Here is a 7,428-nt window from a genome sequence, read left to right as displayed (position 1 = left end):
AAGGAGGCTCTATGTCTTGACTTTCCCATGGAGGTTTAGCATCTCCTAAGTCTTCAACCAATTCTTCTTCTTTGATAATTACAGCTTCCTCCATTTGTTCCAGTACAAAGTCATGTTCTGTACTGTTCACTGGAGTTTCTAGTATCTCCTTCATGCTACGTTCTTCATTAGATTGTCCACATGAAGCCATGGGGGTTCCTTGAGTGTCCGAATGTCGGGAAGCTAATTTAATTATCGCTTGCTCCAATTGACGAATGGTTGCATGAAATCGATCCACTGTTTCCTTGAAACGATCCTTTGTCTCTTGATGCACTCGGCTTTCATAAATAGGATCATAGTGCTCTTGGATTGATGGATATGGAGATGGTGAATATTGAAGTGGTGGTTCTTGTGAGTAATTGGGTTGGAATTAGGGTGGTTCTATATATGGTTCATATGGCTCATAAGGTGGTTGGTATGGTGGTTGAGGGTTAGGGTCATATGGAGGTGAATGGCGGAAAGGGGCTTGTGAGTTTGGTGGTCCAAAGTTATGTTGAGGAGAGGGTTCATAGGCATATGGTGGTGGTTGTTGATAATCAAAAGAGTGCTCACCATAGCCATTGCCTTGATATGCATCACAGAATGGTTGTTGACAGTCCATTGGAGGTGGTTGTTGCCATGAGGGTTGATCAAATCCTTGTGGCTCCTCGCATCTTTGATTCTTCCAACCTTGATGCCTGTTCTCATTATAGTTTCCATTCCTAACAACAACATTGGAATCAAACTTGAAGCGAGAGGGGTGAGAATTCATAGTTAGTTAATAAAAATTTAAAAACAAAAATAAAAGCAAATTTAAATTAAAAGGTTATTTAAATTTTGAATTTGAAAATTAAATTTTGAATTTTTGAAATTTGATTTTTGAAATAAGATAAGATAAAATAAAAATTTTAAAATAAAAACCAATAACCTCTTAACTTTAAGAAAAAGCAAAAATAAAAAACAAAAACAAATAAACAAGCAAAAATAAAATATTTACAATAACCAATAATAAGGCACACGTTTGCAATTTCCCGGCAACGGCGCCATTTTGACGTTAGGATTTTTGCCAGTAAAGAATTTCATAAAACAGTCGCGTTGTAGATATAGTCTCTAAACCGACAGAAATCCCTTCGTACAAACGTTTTGGTTGTTACAAGTAACAAACCCCTTAAAATTGATAACCGAGTATTTAAACCTCGGGTCGTCTTCTCAAGGAATTGCAGGGAGGTATGTTCTTATTATTGGTTATGAGTTTGTAAATTGGGGAAATTTGGAGTTTGGGCAATGGGCACAGGTATATTTTCAAAGCAATAAAATTAAATAAATAACTGAAAAATAAACATTTGGCAAGGTATGAGAAATTGGAAGTCCAGACTTAGTTATCCTTATCAATAACAATGAAAGTCGAATCTTAATTCCACTTAGTTAACCTTTACTAAAGCAAAAGAAAGTCAAGGGACTAATTAGTTTGATCTTCGAATCCTATTTATTTCCTAAGAAAAGGTTAGGATTATTGAAGTTCAGTTCAATTAGCAAAGATAACAGTTATCAATTATGTTGAGCTAAGATAACTCCTGAGTTACTGATTTCTTAACCAAAGCCAAAAGAGAAAATATCTAAATTAAATTAAAAGCATTCATGTAAATAAAGCAATCAAACTACGTCTAAATATAAATTCAAGTCATAACATGGAAAGGTTCACAAGCCAATTGGGCAACATAAATCAAATACAAATAAAAGTATTAGAGTATCTGAAAGTAAAAGAGAAATATAAAGAAAGGGGAATATTAAACCTGGGATCGAGAGTTACTCTTAAAACTAAGAGAAGTCCTAAATCCTAATCCTAAGAGAGAGGAGAGAACCCTAAACCCTAAACCCTAAACCCTAAAAACTACATCTACTCCTAAAATTGTGAATATGAGAGCCTTCTTATGAATGGATGCATTCCCCCACTTTATAGCCTCTAATCTGTGTTTTCTGGGCCGCAAACTGGGTCGAAAACAGCCCAGAATTCGCTGGTCTCGAATTCAATCACGCTGGATTTCCGTCATTGTGACGCGGCCGCATGGAGCACGCAGTTGCGTCGCCTAGCGTCAGAGAAACTATAGCATATTATATATCAAATCGAAGCCCGGGACGTTAGCTTTCCAACGCAACTGAAACTGCGTCATTTGGACTTCTGTAGCTAAAGTTATAGCCGTTTGAGTGCGAAGAGGTCAGGCTGGACAGCTTAGCAATTTATCCAACTTCTTGTATTCCTTCCACTTTTGCATGCTTCCTTTTCATCCTCTGAGCCATTCCTGCCCTGTAATCTCTGAAATCACTTAACACACATATCAAGGCATCTAATGGTAATAAGAGAGGATTAATAATGATCAAATATAAGATCAAAGGAGCATGTTTTCAATCAAAGCAGATAATTAGGAAGGCAAATGTAAAAATATGCAAATAGTATGAATATGTGGGTAAAGAATTGATAAAAACCACTTAATTGAGCACAAGATAAACCATGAAATAGTGGTTTATCAGCTCTCCAACTCTGCTTTCCTCTGCTTCTCTGCTTCTAATTTGCCTATCATCAAACAAATAAGTGTATCAAAGTAACATACAAGATAAACTCTACTATACTAAGTGTGCTAATAATGCTCAAAAATCATAACTTCACTTAGTGTGATCTATTTCATCTTATTTACCCTGTATATTAACTAAGATTCACCTATGTTTGAGATTTTGTTTCATGCAGAGATTTTTCATGCTTTTGCTCCTTTATCAACAGAAATTGTATGAAAACTAAATTAAAATCTACTGAAAAAGCATAGAAAAATAAGCCATGATGCCTTGGCATCAGGCCCACTTGGTGAGTATTTGGGCTGAGCTTGATTGAGATCCACGTGCTAGGAGGCTTCTAGGGCGTTGAACGCTGGCTAGGGGTCCTTTTTGGGTGTTGGACGCTGGTCTCTTCTCCTTTGGGCGTTGGACGCCAGATTAGGGCTGAAAACTAGCGTTGAACGCCAGTTTTGGTCCTTCAATTCTGGCGCAAAGTATAGACTATTATACATTGCTGAAAAGGCCTAGATGTTAGCTTTACATAGCCATTGAGAACGTTCTAGTTGGACTTCTGTAGCTCTAGAAATAATCTTTCGAGTGCAAGGAGGTCAGATCCTGACAGCATCTGCAGTGCTTTCTCTGCCTCTGAATCAGACTTTTGCTCCAGCTCCTCAATTTCAGCCAAAAAATACCTGAAATTGCATAAAAATACACAAACTCAAAGTAGAATTCAATAATGTGAATTTTGCATTAAGACCTATGAAAACTTAATAAAACTTAAACAAAACATACTAAAAACTATATAAAAATGATGGCAAAAAGCGTATAAAATATCCGCTCATCCGTAGACCAACAAATAGATCCCAACAACCAACCTAAGAAACTCAAAATCAAGCTAGTGACGATAAAGAAGTGCTTGTTGGGAGGCTATAAACCCTGTAAAATTTGCGATTAATTAGTCAAAAAATTAAATTTTAATAAAAAAAATTAAAAATGTTAATTTTATAGTTTAATAAGATAGAGCTAACTAAAACAAGAATTTTGACACTAAATTTAAAGAATTTGGCCCAAGATTAGGCCAAACGGGCCGAACCGGTCAAATTGGGCCCAAACCGGACCCGTGGGCCCAGCTAACTCATTAAACAAAATGAGCATCAGCTCATCTTCTTCTCCATTTCACCATTTCATGCTGGGAAATAAGGAAAGGGGAAGAACACAAACTTCAAACCCCTGTTCTTGTTTCAAATCCAAATAACTTTTGATCCGGAGCTCCGATTGCCAGATCGTTTGCAGCCACACGTCCACAGTGATGAGCTCTACAAAGCTCAGTGCTTAATTTGGCAAGGAACCTTCAATTTCATTCTCAGCCTCTCTTTCCCCCAAATTTTGGAAATTAATTAGAGTGGTGTTGAGATTTTGGTTCTTTGATGTTATAAGGTCCGATTAGCTTGAGGAAAATGCTCACTCTTGCTTATTTGGTGCTTGGGTAAGGTAAGGATCCTAGAATCCTAGCTAATTCTTTAATTAAGTATGTTGGGTATTGAATTTTAGGTATGAACATGTGATAAAATGTGTTAGGTGTATATATACATATGATATGAAGCAATTGGAAATGTTGGAAGCTTAATTGAAAGCTTGGAGTTGGTGCTAGTTGCTGAATTTCGGTGCTGAAGCTTGCAATTTTGCCTAAGTGGGTTTTCTTTGGTTATATGAGGAAATCGGCCAAGGTATGGTTTTGGTTTTTCGTATTTAATATATAATGTCTTGTGAAAACTTAGGCTAGATGACCATAGGATAAGAATGAATGCATGAGTATGTTAATTGTTTAGTACCTTTGATAATATTTGTTGATATGGATTGAGAATTTGTTGGTGTTTATTGATTATGATGGAATTAGAAATGATGAGTAATGGTTTGATGATGATTGGTAAGTTGGCAATAATGAACATGTATATATGATGGGATGTTGATAGTTGTTGGTATAATTGTGAAGTCTATGTATGATAGTTTTGTGAAAATGAGGAATGGTGGGTGATGGAAGGGTGTGATATTGTGTTAATGTGATTGGTATGTTGTGGTGCTGAATTATATATATGGAATGTTGAAGTTTGAGTTGATTGTTAAGGAAAATAGAGGTTGAAGATTTATGTGTAAAATTGATTTTTGGCCGAACTTCGATGAGCCATAAGTCGACCTCCGGACCCTTAAATTGTTTCAAACTTGTTTCATATGAAAATTGGATCCGTGAAGTTTACACCGTTTGAAGAACGGATGAAAAATTTTTGAAACAAAAAAGTTATGTGCATTGAAAGTTTGGAGTGCAAAATTGAAAATTCTGCAGTATTTAGCATTTTTGCTGTTCTACATAGCTTGCTTATGTGACCACTGCACGCGACGCGACCAAACTCTCCGGATTTGGCATCTTGCGTATGCGGGCAAGGTGCTTGTGTGTACGGGCAGTGTGCTTGCGTACACGAGCAGTGATTTTTGAGGGGTTGCGTACGCGACCACCTGCATGCGACGCGACTAACATTTCCGGGTTGGGTATCTCGCGCACACAAGCATGGGGCTTGCGTAGGCGAGTGATAATGAGAATTATTGTCGGTCTAGAAATTTCTCAATAGAAATAGAATTTCTTCGTTGTAAGCTTCGTTCCAAACCAATCAATAATTCTCAATCAAATTTTAATATTGGTTTTCACAAGTACAAACCCCAATGAAAATAAACCGAAGTATTCAAACCTCGGGTTGTCTCACAAGGAATTGCAATAAAGTGCTCAATTATTGGCTATGAAGGGGCAAGGGGGTTTGATTTGTAATTGGCAAGAAAAGTAAATAACAAGAAAGTAAATGACAAGAACTAATAAAGAAAGGGAAAGAACTCTTGGCTAGGCATAGGAATTGAGATCACCCATCCTTGTCTACAAACCATGTATTGACAATTATGAGGGACCAATCCATTTAGTCTACTTCTATGCTTGAAGTACGTACAATGTCTACTTCAACGCTTGAAGTACGTCAAATAGGCTTGATCAACATCAATTCATAAGTCCTAACCTAGCTACTAATTGACTTAGTTGTAGGCTAGCGTCAATGGTTATCAAATTGACCACTAAGGGTTCTCAAATCACCAATTCAATGAGACCCAATGACTTAAGGTCACTAAATTCCCTTAGCCTAGGCCAAGAGTAAAGAAAACTACTCTATAACTAGTGAAATTATTTTAACAAACACGTAGAGTGCAATAAAAGTAAACATCACAAAAATGCAAGAATTAATGAAAGCTATAACTACCCAATGTAAGAAAACAATAATAACAACTCAATTAAACAATAAGAACAAGAAAATATAAATTACATTAATAGAAATTAAAATTAACAAGAGTGCATCAACATAAAAATAACATGAAAGGGAAATTAACAACAAGAACTAGAAGAGCAAAGGTGTAATAACAAGGAATTAAAAGAGAAAACTAAATCAAAACAAGAATTGAAAGCTAAATTTAAGAGAGATTAACCTAACTTTATCCTAATTTCTACCCTAAATCTAGAGAGAGGAGAGAGCCTCTCTCTCTATCTAGAATTCTACCCTAAAACATGATGAAAACTATATTATGACTCCTTCCTCCATTCTCTTGCAATCCTTGGTTTCAAAAGCATCAAAAATGAGTTGGATTTGGGCTTCTTTGAGCCCAGAAATCGCCCCAGCGTATTGCCTTTAGTGAGGTCATGTGCCGCTTGTCACGCATACGCATGGGTCACGCGTACGCGTTGCAGTGCAAAATTTCTCCTCATGCGTATGCGTGGGTGACGCGTGCGCGTCGCTGGCAAATCTCCTTCTCACACGTACATGTGGTTGACGCGTGCGCGTGGCCTTGAGTTCAGCAAATCCTCATTTCTTCATAAATTCTCCATTTTTGTATGCTTTTTCTTCATTCCTTCAACCCAATCTTTGCCTGCTAATCCTGAAATCACTTAACAAATATATCAATGCATCGAATGGAATTAAAGTGAATTAAAATTAGCGATTTAAAGGCCTAAAAAGCATGTTTTTACTCTCAAGCACAAATTAGGAGAAATTCACAAAACCATGCTATTTCGTTGAATAAATGTGAGAAAAGTTGATAAAATCCCCTAAATTCAACATAAGATAAACCACAAAATTGGGGTTTATCAAACCTCCTCACACTTAAACTAAGCATGCCCTCATGCTAAACCAAGAAAGACTAGAAATGGGGTACGAACATTTATTCAATGCAAATAAACTATATGCATGCAACTAAATGCAAAATACTTCTACCTACTTAGTTAAAAGTAAATCAATTCTCCAAGAACGTATATGAACATGTAGGGCTAACGTAGTATGATGATTCATGAATCCCACCAATTCAAATATCAAAATGAAATTCAAGTAGACTTGCAAGAAGAAAGCTCGTGAAAGTAGGGAACAAGGAATTGAGCATCGAACCCTCACCGGAAGTGTATCCACTCAAGTGTATAGGGTTGATTCACTTAATTCTCTTCTAATCATGCTTTCCAAGATTTGTTTTTATCTAACAATCAACAATTATTCAATGCATGCATACATTTATCACGAGGGCTTATCTTTAGGTTGTAATGGGGCTAGGGTAAAGGTAAGGATGCATATATGGCCAAGTGAGCTTGAAATTTGCATCTTTGATTAACCTAAGCTCTCACCTAATACACATATAACAGCATATACAATTCTAATACACCACCTAGCTACCCATGATTCTCACTTTTTTCACATACTCATGCATTCTCTTCAATTCACATTCCATATGCATTGTTATTATTACTTTGTTTTGGGGCATTCTTGTCCCTTTTTTATTGCTTTTCTTTTT

Source organism: Arachis ipaensis, chromosome B02 (assembly GCF_000816755.2).
Source record: "Arachis ipaensis cultivar K30076 chromosome B02, Araip1.1, whole genome shotgun sequence".
In the NCBI taxonomy this organism is placed as follows: Eukaryota; Viridiplantae; Streptophyta; class Magnoliopsida; order Fabales; family Fabaceae; genus Arachis; species Arachis ipaensis.
The sequence above is the reverse complement of the archived record's forward strand: the minus strand, read 5'-3'. Positions refer to the sequence as shown.